A 12427-nucleotide genomic window follows, 5' to 3' on the forward strand; every position below is an offset into this window, starting at 1 on the left:
CAGACTTTGTCCTGCTCCCACCTCTTCCAGCTTTCCACGCCCTACTCCATGTGTGTGAAGGGTCCGGACCTGAAATGACCTCTGTCCATTTATGTTCAGGTAGATGGCACCTGACTTGTTGAGAACCTCCAGCGATTTGTTTTTAGACTTAGCCATTGGGGGCCATCTCCCCTCCCATATTCTCTGGGTTAATCTTTCCCAAAGATTTATCCCGATGAAACCTGAGGATTTTAAATGGGGTCTTACCTTTTTACCGTCTCCCTAAAGACCAAAGTCAGCGAGACATTGATTTACAGAAAAGTAAAATACGCCAGTAATGATATGAAATCTCCTAATCTCCTTCACGCCCTCACAAACAGCAATACTTAAACTAGTTGAGAGCCCATTTATCATGGACCTAAGGAAATTGATGACTTTTTTGCAAATGTTCAAAGCTTTTGGTGCATTAAGCAGAAACATGTAGCATAATATGGGCTGGCGCCCATAGTCAGGATCGAACCCCGGCCTCTGGCGCTAATGTTACCAGCTGGTGGTGCCGTGATGGCAGCCTCGCCAACAGTCTGTCTGTCTTTTCGTCTTTTTTGTTATTTTTTGATGTTTTAAGAGTATGTGTTAAAGGTTCTCTGGTTTATTTTATGTGGGGGGGGGGGCGGGGGCGGGGGCGGGGGGGGGAGGGGGTCAGGGGAAACATTTTTTCAATCTCTTACCTTGATTTCTAGATCGTATCTCCAGTCGCTCTGCGACCTAACATCATGGAGATGGCGGCCTTGCTCGAGACTGACTTTGAGACCCACAGAGGGGCCATGGACTGACCATCGTAGCCTGCGATCCCTTGCCGGGGATCGACGCTCAAACCGCGGTCTGCAGTCTTCAACATCGAGGAGCTCGCAGTCTCGGGTAGAGACCGATGTCGGGAAGCTCCAAAGAATGACGAATGTTCGACTAACCCCAACCCGGGGTCCGATCGCCCGGCACGGGGAGCTTGATCACCCCAAGGCTCGAGGCCGCCGACCGTGGGAGGATAAAGACGGGAAGAGTGATGTTTTTTTAAACTTCCATCACAGTGAGGAATGTGGAGGAATCACTGTCGTGGATGTTCATGTTAAAATGTATTTGGTGTGTTCTGTTGCTTTTTATTGGTATGACTACGACAAATGAAATTCCTCGTATGTTGCAAAACATACTTGGCCAATAAAGTATGATTATGATGGAAGGCAGCAACTCTACAGCTGTGCCACCATGCCACCCCATGCTTGAATCGTGAGTAAATAACTCATGATTCAAGTAAATAAGTAGATAATTAAATAAGTGCTGGAGGAACTTGGGGGGTTCGGCAACCTCTGAAGAAATGGACAGATGACTTATCGGGTCAGGAGTCTTCAGACTGGAATACGGGAGAAAGCTGGAAATGAGGTGGGGGTGGGGCACTGCCTGACAGGTGATGGGTGGATACAGGTGAGTGGGTGATGGGCAGATGGGTGGAGTAAGTGACAAAGGCTGAAGGTGAAAGTGATAAAACATGTCGGACAAGGACAAGAGCTGTGAAATGTAAAGCCAGAGGGAGGTGGGGTGGGAAGGTAAAGGGGAAATATGGGACAAGGAGATGGGAGATGAGCGTACTGACGAGGGAAAGTCCTTCTTCCCCTTCACTCCCCACCCTGGTGTGCACATTCTCCACCACCTCACTAACCCCACTAACCTCACTAACCCTGGTCCTTTCCTTTCTGATGTAAGCTCAGTGCTCTCCTTATTTGGCATTTTGTCCCTTTCACCTTGAGCCTTTGGCACTGACTCCACCCGTATGCTCATCACCCCTTGCACCTATCCACCTATTTACTTGCTGGCTTTGTCCTGCGTGCCTCTGCCTCTTTTCACTCTCTTTCATCAGTCTGAGGGAAGTTCCTGATCTGAGATGTCATCTGTCCATTCCACTTGCGGTCAGGCAGATTGTGCCTGAACTGCTGAATGCCTCCAGCACTTTGTCTTTTGACATAGCAATGTTCCCTGGTTAAAGTAATTGTAGTTGGCCCCTGTTACGAGGAAAGTAGAGTTTAATATTGTGGCTAAGTCTCACTACGTTATTAATCCTGCCCTTCCAAGTACTGTAGTTTTGCAGTTGGTTTAAATCTCAGATTTGGATATATCTGCATTGCCACAATTTCCTCGCCCCTCTTCCTCTGAAGGATTGACCAATTCCAGTTATTTTCCACCCAGTTTCTCCAAAGACTGGTCATATGGTGCTAGAAATAACTGCTAGGGTTAGACAGTCTCTTCCCAATTTGCCAATGTCGGCATGTCCTGGGGCAAACGTCTTCCCCATCATTGTTATTGTGGTTTGTAGCTGATTTAATTCAAGGGATGTTTTCATTTAAAGTAGTGTCTGTGTCATGGGTATGTTTTCACCAGATATTCTGAACACCCTGGATGCACCTGTTGGTGTACAAGCTTTGATGCCCATGGTAAACACCAGCAGTTTGGCACATTCACAGAGCACTGTTTGTGTGAAGGGTTTGGTTTAACTGGGGTGTTGCTGTGCCAGTTGATCAAGTCAATGTATTCTGCTAACCTGTAGGATTCATTGCTGGATTCGCACTGTATTTTAGAAAGCTAATGGAATGTTGGCCTTCATAACGAGAGGATTTCAGTATAGGAGTAAAGAGGTTCTTCTGCAGTTGTACAGGGCCCTGGTGAGACCACACCTGGAGTATTGTGTACAGTTTTGATCTCCTAATTTGAGGAAGGACATCCTTGTAATTGAAGCAGTGCAGCGTATGTTCATGAGATTAATCCCTGGGATGGCGGGTCTGACATATGAGGAAAGATTGGAAAGACTGGGCTTGTATTCACTGGAGTTTAGAAGGATGAGGGGATCTTATAGAGACGTATAAAATTATAAAAGGACTGGACAAGCTAGATGCAGGAAAAATGTTCCCAATGTTGGGGGAGTCCAGAACCAGGTGCCACACAATCTAAGAATAAAGGGGAGGCCGTTTAAAACTGAGGTGAGAAATGTTTTCACCCAGAGAGTTGTGAGTTTGTGTGATTCTCTGCCACGGAGGGCAGTGGAAGCTAAATCACTGGATGGATTTAAGAGAGAGTTAGATAGAGCTCTAGGGGCTAGTGGAATCAAGGGATATGGGGAGAAGGCAGGCACGGGTTATTGATTGTGGACGATCAGCCATGATCACAATGAATGGCGGTGCGTACAGGCTCTAAGGGCCGAATGGCCTCCTCCTGCACCTATTGTGTATGTTTCTATGCATGGGCGTTCCCGGAGAGATTTCTCCAGGCACTGTCCACGTTTCTGGGTGTTCATTTTGGAGAAGGTATAATTTTCTCATTACCCTCCTGCGGTCTCTAAATGTGGTAAATGTGCCCATCCAAAATGATCAAAATGTTGTGCCTCGTGTTTTAAAAGTATGTTTATGTTCCCTGGTATGTTTTATGTGGGGAAACTTTTCTCAATATCTTGCCTTGTTTTCCAGATCGTATCTCTAGTCGCTCTACGGCCTAACGTCATGGAGCAGGCGGCCTTGCTCGAGACTGACTTTGAGACCCACAGCGGGGCCATGGACTGACCATCACAGTCTGCGATCCCTTGTCAGGGATCGGCGCTCCAACCTCGGCAGGCTCCGTCCTGCTCCCATCCGTCTGCTCCCCCCCACCTGTATCCACCCGTCACTCGCCAAGCTCTCTCCCCCCCCCAGGTCTGGGTTTTAAATTTCGCACCTCGGTTTTAAATTTAGCGTCTCGGTTTTAAATATTTTCTCAGTTTTAAATTTTGCGTCTTGGTTTTAAATTTTGCGTCTCCGTTTAAAATTTTGCATCTTGGTTTTAAATTTCGAGTCTTGTTTTAAAATTTTGTGTTTTGATTTTTAATTTTGTGTCTCGGTTTTAAATTTCGTGTCTCAGTTTTAAATTATGCGTCTTGGTTTTAAATTTTGCATCCAGGTTTTAAATTTCGAGTCTTGGTTTAAAATTTTGTGTATTGATTTTAAATTTCATGTCTTGGTTTTAAATTTCGTTTCTCAGTTTTAACTTTAGCGTCTCGGTTTTAGATTTTGTGTCTCGGTATTTAATTTTGCGTCTCGGGTTTTAAATTTTGTCTCGCCGTTTTAAATTTCGCATCTAGTTTTTAAATTTGGAGTCTTGGTTTAAAATTTCCTGTTTTGATTTTACATTTTGTGTCTCGGTTTTAAATTTCGGGTCTGGGTTTTAAATTTCGCACCTCTGTTTTAAATTTAGCGTCTCGGTTTTAAATATTTTTTCGGTTTTAAATTTTGCGTCTCGGTTTTAAATTTTGCGTCTTGGTTTTAAATTTTGCGTCTCGGTTTTAAATTTTGCAGCTAGGTTTTAAATTTCGAGTCTTGGTTTAGAATTTCATATTTTGATTTTTAATTTTGTGTCTCAGTTTTAAAGTTCATGTCTCGGTTTTAAATTCCATGGCTCGGTTTTAAATTTCGTGGCTCGATTTTAAATTTAGCATCTCGGTTTTAAATTTAGTGTCTCTTGAAATTTCGGGTCTCGGGTTTTAAATTTTGAGTCTGTTTTAAATTTTGTGTCTCAGTTTTAAATTTTGTCTATTGGTTTTTAATTTTATGGCGCGGTTTTAAATTACATGTCTTGGTTTTTAATTACGCGGCTTGGTTTTAAATTTCATGGCTCGATTTTAAATTTCGTGTCGCGGTTTTAAATTTTGTGTCTCAGTTTAAAATTTTGTGTTTCGGTTTTAAATTTCGCACCTCGGTTTTAAATTTAGCGTCTCGGTTTTAGATTTTGTGTCTCGGTATTTAATTTAGCGTCTTGATATTTAATTTAGCGTCTCAGTTTTTAATTTCGAGTCTTGGTTTAAAATTTTGTGTTTTGATTTAAAATTTTGTGTCTGTGTTTTAAATTTCGGGTCTGGGTTTTAAATTTCGCACATCGGTTTTAAATTTAGCGTCTCGGTTTTAGATTTTGTGTCTCGGTATTTAATTTAGCGTCTTGATATTTAATTTAGCGTCTCAGTTTTTAATTTCGAGTCTTGGTTTAAAATTTCGTGTTTTGATTTTGAATTTTGTATCTCGGTTTTAAATTTCGGGTCTGGGTTTTAAATTTCGCACCTCGGTTTTAAATTTAGCATCCCGGTTTTAGATTTTGTGTCTCGGTATTTAATTTATCGTCTTGATATTTAATTTAGCGTCTCAGTTTTTAATTTCGAGTCTTGGTTTAAAATTTCGTGTTTTGATTTTAAATTTTGTGTCTCGGTTTTAAACTCCGTGTTTTGATTTTAAATTTTGTGTCTCAGTTTTAAAGTTCTTGTCTCGGTTTTAAATTCCACGGCTCGGTTTTAAATTTCGTGGCTCGATTTTAAATTTTGCGTCTCGGTTTTAAATTACACGTCTTGGATTTAAATGTCATATCTCGTTTTTAAATTTAGCGTCTCGGTTTTAAATTTTGTGTCTCTTGAAATTTCGGGTCTCGGTTTAAAATTTTGTGTTTCGGTTTTAAATTTTGTGTCTCAGTTTTAAATTTCGTGTTTTGATTTTAAATTTTGCGTCTCGGTTTTAAATTTCGTGTTTTGATTTTAAATTTTGCATCTCGGTTTAAATTTTTGTATCTCGGTTTTAAATTTTGTGTCTCGGTTTTAAAGTTCATGTCTCCGTTTTTAATTCTGTGGCTCAGTTTTAAATTTCATCTCGGTTTTAAAGTTCATGTCTTGGTTTTTAATTCCGCGGCTAGATTTTAAATTTTGTATCGCGGTTTTAAATTTCGTGGCTCGATTTTAAATTTAGCATCTCGGTTTTAAATTTAGTGTCTCTTGAAATTTCGGGTCTCGGGTTTTAAATTTTGAGTCTCAGTTTTAAGTTTTGTCTATTAGTTTTTAATTTTGTGTCGCGGTTTTAAATTACATGGTTTTTAATTACGTGGCTCGGTTTTACATTTCGTGGCTCGATTTTAAATTCCGTGTCGCGGTTTTAAATTTTGTGTCTCTGTTTAAAATTTTGTGTTTCGGTTTTAAATTTCGTGTTTTGATTTTAAATTTTGTGTCTCGGTTTTAAATTTCGTACCTCGGTTTTAAATTTAGCGTATCGGTTTTAGATTTTGTGTCTCGGTATTTAATTTTGCGTCTTGGTAATTAATTTAGCGTCTCGGTTTTAAATTTTGTCTCTGGGTTTTAAATTTTGTGTCTCGGTTTAAAATTTTGCATCTAGGTTTTAAATTTCGAGTCTTGGTTTAAAATTTTGAGTTTTGATTTTAAATTTTGCGTCTCGGTTTTAAATTTCGTGTCTCAGTTTTAACTTTAGCGTCTCGGTTTTAGATTTTGTGTCTCGGTATTTAATTTTGCTTCTCAGGTTTTAAATTTTGTCTCGCGGTTTTAAATTTCGCATCTAGGTTTTAAATTTGGAGTCTTGGTTTAAAATTTCGTGTTTTGATTTTAAATTTTGTGTCTCGGTTTTAAACTTCGTGTTTTGATTTTAAATTTTGTGTCTCAGTTTTAAAGTTCGTGTCTCGGTTTTAAATTTTGCGTCTCGGTTTTAAATTTCGGGTCTGGGTTTTAAATTTCGCACCTCGGTTTTAAATTTAGCATCCCGGTTTTAGATTTTGTGTCTCGGTATTTAATTTATCGTCTTGATATTTAATTTAGCGTCTCAGTTTTTAATTTCGAGTCTTGGTTTAAAATTTCGTGTTTTGATTTTAAATTTTGTGTCTCGGTTTTAAACTCCGTGTTTTGATTTTAAATTTTGTGTCTCAGTTTTAAAGTTCTTGTCTCGGTTTTAAATTCCACGGCTCGGTTTTAAATTTCGTGGCTCGATTTTAAATTTTGCGTCTCGGTTTTAAATTACACGTCTTGGATTTAAATGTCATATCTCGTTTTTAAATTTAGCGTCTCGGTTTTAAATTTTGTGTCTCTTGAAATTTCGGGTCTCGGTTTAAAATTTTGTGTTTCGGTTTTAAATTTTGTGTCTCAGTTTTAAATTTCGTGTTTTGATTTTAAATTTTGCGTCTCGGTTTTAAATTTCGTGTTTTGATTTTAAATTTTGCATCTCGGTTTAAATTTTTGTATCTCGGTTTTAAATTTTGTGTCTCGGTTTTAAAGTTCATGTCTCCGTTTTTAATTCTGTGGCTCAGTTTTAAATTTCATCTCGGTTTTAAAGTTCATGTCTTGGTTTTTAATTCCGCGGCTAGATTTTAAATTTTGTATCGCGGTTTTAAATTTCGTGGCTCGATTTTAAATTTAGCATCTCGGTTTTAAATTTAGTGTCTCTTGAAATTTCGGGTCTCGGGTTTTAAATTTTGAGTCTCAGTTTTAAGTTTTGTCTATTAGTTTTTAATTTTGTGTCGCGTTTTTAAATTACATGTCTTGGTTTTTAATTACGTGGCTCGGTTTTAAATTTCGTGGCTCGATTTTAAATTTTGTGTCTCGGTTTTAAATTTCGTACCTCGGTTTTAAATTTAGCGTCTCGGTTTTAGATTTTGTGTCTCGGTATTTAATTTTGCGTCTTGGTAATTAATTTAGCGTCTCGGTTTTAAATTTTGTCTCTGGGTTTTAAATTTTGTGTCTCGGTTTAAAATTTTGCATCTAGGTTTTAAATTTCGAGTCTTGGTTTAAAATTTTGTGTTTTGATTTTAAATTTTGCGTCTCGGTTTTAAATTTCGTGTCTCAGTTTTAACTTTAGCGTCTCGGTTTTAGATTTTGTGTCTCGGTATTTAATTTTGCTTCTCAGGTTTTAAATTTTGTCTCGCGGTTTTAAATTTCGCATCTAGGTTTAAAATTTGGAGTCTTGGTTTAAAATTTCGTGTTTTGATTTTAAATTTTGTGTCTCGGTTTTAAACTTCGTGTTTTGATTTTAAATTTTGTGTCTCAGTTTTAAAGTTCGTGTCTCGGTTTTAAATTTTGCGTCTCGGTTTTAAATTACACGTCTTGGATTTAAATGTCATATCTCGTTTTTAAATTTAGCGTCTCAGTTTTAAATTTTGTGTTTTGATTTTAAATTTTGCGTCTCGGTTTTAAATTTTGTGTTTTGATTTTAAATTTTGTGTCTCGGTTTTATATTTTGGGTCAGTGTTTTAAATTTCGCACCTCGTTTTTAAATTTTGCGTCTCGGTTTAAATTTTTGTATCTCGGTTTTAAATTTTGTGTCTCGGTTTTAAAGTTCATGTCTCCGTTTTTAATTCTGTGGCTCGGTTTTAAATTTCATCTCGGTTTTAAAGTTCATGTCTTGGTTTTTAATTCCACAGCTGGGTTTTAAATTTCGTGGCCCGATTTTAAATTTCGTGTCTCAGTTTCGTGTCTGTTTCCGTGCTGTTTCCCTGAAGTAAAAAGGGAAAAGTGAATCAGAGAGAGGCGAGAGTTTTTGGGCCTGTTTCCAGCCGACTTTTGCCCCCTGTTCCCAGCGGAGGGCGAGAACATGGCTGTTTCCTCCCCTATCCACAAAAAAATCACCATTCACCCCCCTTATCCAGAATCCCCATGAAGGACAATATCTACACTGTATTGGTGGTGGTGCCAGATGCGAGAGAGGGGGCAGAGAGAGTGGGAGACTGAGGGGAAAGAGAGTGGAGAGAGGAGGAGGGGAAGAGTTGGGAGCGAGGGAGGTGGGAAGTGGTAACAAATATTAGCTTAGTTTAATTTATTATTGTAAATGTACTCTTATAGTGATTGATCCCAGGGCGGAGTTTCCCCCAGACCGGTCCCCACTGCGGATTTGGTCAATGTGGCAGATCTCGCTGTGAGGGGCTGGGGGTCCCGGAGCGGGGCCGTCGATGGGATCATCCGTCCGGGACTGACAGCTGGAAGATGCGGCGGTGAATGTCAGCAGCCGGAGCCCGGAGCGGAGAGACTGCGGCCGCCTCTGGGATGCGCTCAGGGCGCGGGTTTATTAATGAGCCGCAGCGCTGAGGTGAGCGGATATTTCACCGCGATCTTCACCTGCTCCCTGAACTTGGACTGGGTCGCCGCGTAAATGAATGTGTTCGTGCAGCAGCTGAGATTCCTCAGCAAATACCCGACGTGGTGAAAGATCACTTGAGAATCATTCTGATCAGTTCCAATGTAACTAGTAGAGTGGATAAGGGAGAACCAGTCGATGTGTTATATCTGGACTTTCAGAAGGCCTTTGACAAGGTCCCACATAGGAGATTGGTGTACAAACTTAAAGCACACGGTATTGAGGGTTCAGTGTTGAGGTGGATAGAAAATTGGTTGGCGGACAGGAAGCAAAGAGTAGGAATAAACGGGTCCTTTTCGGAATGGCAGGCAGTGACTAGTGGGGTACCGCAAGGCTCAGTGCTGGGACCCCAGTTATTTACGGTGTATATTAATGATTTGGACGAGGGAATTGAATGCAACATCTCTAAGTTTGCGGATGACACGAAGCTGGGTGGCAGTGTTAGCTGCGAGGAGGATGCTAGGAGGCTGCAGAGTGACTTGGATAGATTAGGCGAGTGGGCAAATGCATGGCAGATGCAATATAATGTGGATAAATGTGAGGTTATCCACTTTGGCGGCAAGAACAGGAAAGCAGAGTATTACCTGAATGGTGACCGATTGGGAGAAGGGGAGATGCAACGTGACCTGGGTGTCATGGTGCACCAGTCATTGAAAGCAAGCATGCAGGTGCAGCAGGCAGTGAAGAAAGCGAATGGTATGTTGGCATTCATAGCAAGAGGATTTGAGTTTAGGAGCAGGGAGGTTCTGCTGCAGTTGTACAGGGCCTTGGTGGGACCGCACCTGGAGTATTGTGTGCAGTTTTGGTCTCCTAACCTGAGGAAAGACGTTCTTACCTTGGAGGGAGTACAGAGAAGGTTCACCAGATTGATCCCTGGGATGGCGGGACTTTCATATGAGGAAAAACTGGATAGACTGGGCTTGTACTCGCTGGAATTTAGAAGACTGAGGGGGGATCTTATAGAAACATATAAAATTCTTAAGGGGTTGGAGAGGCTAGATGCGGGAAGATTGTTCCCGATGTTGGGGGAGTCCAGAACCAGGGGTCACAGCTTAAGGATAAGGGGGAAGTCTTTTAGGACCGAGATGAGAAAACATTTCTTCACACAGAGAGTGGTGAGTCTGTGGAATTCTCTGCCACAGAAGGTAGTTGAGGCCAGTTCATTGGCTATATTTAAGAGGGAGTTAGATGTGGCCCTTTTTGCTAAAGGGATCAGGGGGTATGGAGAGAAGGCAGGTACAGGCTACTGAGCTGGATGATCAGCCATGATCATATTGAATGGCGGTGCAGGCTCGAAGGGCCGAATGGCCTACTCCTGCACCTATTTTCTATGTTTCTAATCCATGTGATCTGATAATAGACGAAGTTTACAACGTTCGTCAGCCACAGGAGGATGAAACTGCCGGAGATGGTGAAGAGTAAAACCACAGACCTCCTCCTGCTCTCCATCTCCGGGTCACTGCGGTTCTCCCCCTTGCTCTGACCCCTCAGCCCCTGACGGACCGACTGGCCACTAAAATGTGCCGGACTGTCAGAGCGTTGAGCAGCAGGATCACAGCGAAAGGGAGGAATGGAGTTTAAACCTCAGTACAGCATTAACACTGCACACAGGGGTGATGGACACGAAACTCGAATAAAAGTAATGATATCGGAGCTGAACCAAAATGACCTCGGTGATCAGGGTGAGTAGATCGGCCGCTGCCATGGCCACCAGGTAGCGAGTGGTGCAGGTGGAGAGGCCGCACTTTCCTCGGGACAGGATCACAATCGCCAGTAAATTCACTGCGGAAAGAGAAGGGGACGGACACTGGGCATTACTGCACACGGTCTCCGGGGCTGAATACCGGCTCGACTTTCATATCATGTCATATCATATCATATATATACAGCCGGAAACAGGCCTTTTCGGCCCACCAAGTCCGTGCCGCCCAGCGATCCCCGCACACTAACACTATCCTACACCCACTAGGGACAATTTTTACATTTACCCAGCCAATTAACCTACATACCTGTACGTCTTTGGAGTGTGGGAGGAAACCGAAGATCTCGGAGAAAACCCACGCAGGTCACGGGGAGAACGTACAAACTCCTTACAGTACAGCACCCGTAGTCAGGATCGAACCTGAGTCTCCGGCGCTGCATTCGCTGTAAAGCAGCAACTCTACCGCTGCGCTACCGTGCCGCCCAGCTAAAGATCAGGAGTGTTGGAGTCGGTGCGCGGCTGCAGGTTTACCAATGTCAGACCCGGCTCCGACTGTGCTTCAGGGGCGAAGAGATAAGGCGACGGGCGGGGTAAAGGGCGAGGAGGGAACGAGCAGCCGCCCGCTACAATAGGCGGAATGGTCTTTCTATAGTTAACCCTGTTCACAGTCGCTGATGGGGCCGGTTTCACAGACTTAACCGTGACCGGCCGCGATTAACCAGTGCTCTGGGAACTCGGCATCTGAGGGGGGTGGGGACGGCCGGGGAGGGTTCCAGAGGGAAGGCAGGGACAACTTAGGGTCCGGCAGCAGAGTGGCTCCGTTAATGGATTCATTCCACAGTAAGTTCAGTTCAGTAACAACACACGCCGGTAGATCCGCGGCCACTGGTTCAGGATATCCACTCGATCCAAGCCTTTCATTATTCTGTACGTTTCAATGAGGTCCCCCCTCGTTCTTCTAAACTCCAGCGAGTACAGGCCCAGTGCCCACAAACGCTCATCATATGCTAACCCACTCATTCCTGGGATCGTTCTTGTAAACCTCCTCTGGACCCTTTCCAGAGCCAACACATCCATCCTCAGATACGGGACCCAAAACTGCTCACAATATTCCATAGGCGGCCTGGCCCGCGCCTTCTGGAGTCTCAGCATTACATCCATGTTTGTATACAAGCCCTCTTGATATAAATGCTAGCAATGAATTTGCCTTCCTTACTACCGGTCCAACTTGCAAAGTAACCTTTTGGAAATCCTGCACCAACACTCGCAAGTCCTTTGCAGCTCCGATTTCTGGGTTCTCTCTCCATTTAAAAAACAGTCTACGCCTTTATTCCCACGAACAAAAATCCCGCGTCTCTCGGCAGGGAAGACGTACACCGTGCTGGAAGACGGGTCTCAGCCGGGGGTGGTTCCCCGTGCCCTGCTCGGCATCTTCCACATGAGCAGACAGCAGACTGACCGGCCCGGCCTGGAGCTTCAACATCAGCATGTCCTACCTCGAGATCTACCAGAAGGTGAGAGCCCACGCACTCGCACGCACACTCATTCTCTCCCAACTAACTCTTTCTCTACCCCTCTCTCTCCCCCCTCTCTCCCTCCCCCTCTCTACCCCCCCAGGTGCTAGACTAGATGGAGCCGGGGAACCACGACTTGCCAATACGGGAGGACCGGGATAAGAACATCTTCATTACGAGACTGACCCAGCAGGGCCGTTTTTACAGCATTATGGGCCCCCGGGCAAAGCAGTGTACTGGGGCCCCTACCGTTACTCTCCCCCACCCCCCTTTCCCTA

This window comes from Rhinoraja longicauda, unplaced genomic scaffold (genome assembly GCF_053455715.1).
Source record: "Rhinoraja longicauda isolate Sanriku21f unplaced genomic scaffold, sRhiLon1.1 Scf000096, whole genome shotgun sequence".
Classification (NCBI taxonomy): domain Eukaryota; kingdom Metazoa; phylum Chordata; class Chondrichthyes; order Rajiformes; family Arhynchobatidae; genus Rhinoraja; species Rhinoraja longicauda.